We start from the raw sequence: 1,623 nt of genomic DNA on the forward strand, positions 1-1,623 counted from the left end.
TTTTCTCATACCTTGCCCTTAAGGTTAAACTCTGCCTTAGGGTCACATCACTTGTACTTTGAGATAACTCTGTTTCTAGCTTCTTGAGGGGGGTTCAGCCCCATGTTTATTTGATGTATTTGGATTTCAGGTAAATATCTGTTTAGCATGCCCATCGTTCGCTCACTTCCTTAGCCCCCAAACCAACAAAACCAAAACAAAACACTGTTTTGTCTTTGGAGAATAATCTTTGTTTAGGGTCACATTTCAGTTTTAATAGGATACATTTTTAATTTGCTGGAGAGGTTTTAACAGCAGAAGAATTATCAACTGGATATTCATTGTGGCTCTAGATCTGTTTGTTATAAGAAAAGATTATGAATTTGGGCATTGAATGATTTTTTTTTCTACCATGTCTTTCTCATTTAGAACAATGCTGTATAGGTAGTTGATGCTCGATAACTATTTAGTGGATTGAATATGTACCCAAAAAGAGCACTGGACTTAAGATCAAGAGACATGACATGAAGTCTATTCATGATCCCATTATTTAGTATTGTTGGAAGTGTTAGGTAGTGCAGTAGACAAAAGTTTAAAATAAAATAATTATTATTTATATATGATTATATGTTGGAAAATCTAAGAGGATTGACTGAAAAACTATTAAGAAGCAATAAGAATTTAATAGGGTAGCATATTATAAAATTAGTATTCAAACATCAATAACTTTCTCATGTCAAAATAGTAACTGTTCTAAATATAATAATAGACGAAAATATCACACAGTTGCTAGTACACATCATGCGGGGAAGTAGGGGGCCTTTAATCCCATGGTCTGGGATGTAATTGGTGCCCCTTGGGGTTTAGCCACACAGTGTCTCTGCACATACTTAGAAAAGTTTTCAGAAACTACTTGAAGAATGCTATAAAACTCTATGAAGAAACAAAATAAAATGATTAAGTGAAAACACCTTGTTCTCAGATAAGAAGACTTAGTGTTGTAAAAGTGCCATTTTTTTCTGGATCAATGTATAAATTGAATGCAATCCAAATCTAGTTTTTTTGTTGTTTAGTTTTGTTTTCTGGCAGCTGGCCAGAAAGAGGATCCAAACCCTTGACCTTCATGTTATAACAGCACAATCTAACCAACTAAGCTAACCAACCAGACCCCAAATCTAAATCAACATAATTTCCTTTAGAACTTGTCAAAATTATTCTTGTTTAATTTGGAAAAATAAATATGTAAGAATCACTGTGAAAAATTCTGAAAAAGAGGAGTAACGGGCGGGGGGTGACTTGCCTCCCAGATATTAATATGTATTATAAAACCTCCAGTGGAATAGGATAGAGTACAGAATTAGACTCCAATAGAAATGGACATATGATAGAGATGACAGGATTAATTTAATAAAAGGTATTGGAACAACCAGCTAGCCATTTATAATAAATGTGGATCCCTACTTCCCTTCTCATTCCAAAATAAACTCCAGATGGATCAAAGATTTAAATATAAAAATTAACCATAAGATTCCAAAAAGAAACTAATTGAATAAATATATTTGTAATTTTGAAATGGGAAAGGCTTTTTTTTTTCCTTTTTGTCTTTTTTCCGTGTCCGGCAACGGACCGCAACCCTCAGTGTCG

Source organism: Galeopterus variegatus, unplaced genomic scaffold (assembly GCF_000696425.1).
Source record: "Galeopterus variegatus unplaced genomic scaffold, G_variegatus-3.0.2 Scaffold1778, whole genome shotgun sequence".
Classification (NCBI taxonomy): Eukaryota; Metazoa; Chordata; class Mammalia; order Dermoptera; family Cynocephalidae; genus Galeopterus; species Galeopterus variegatus.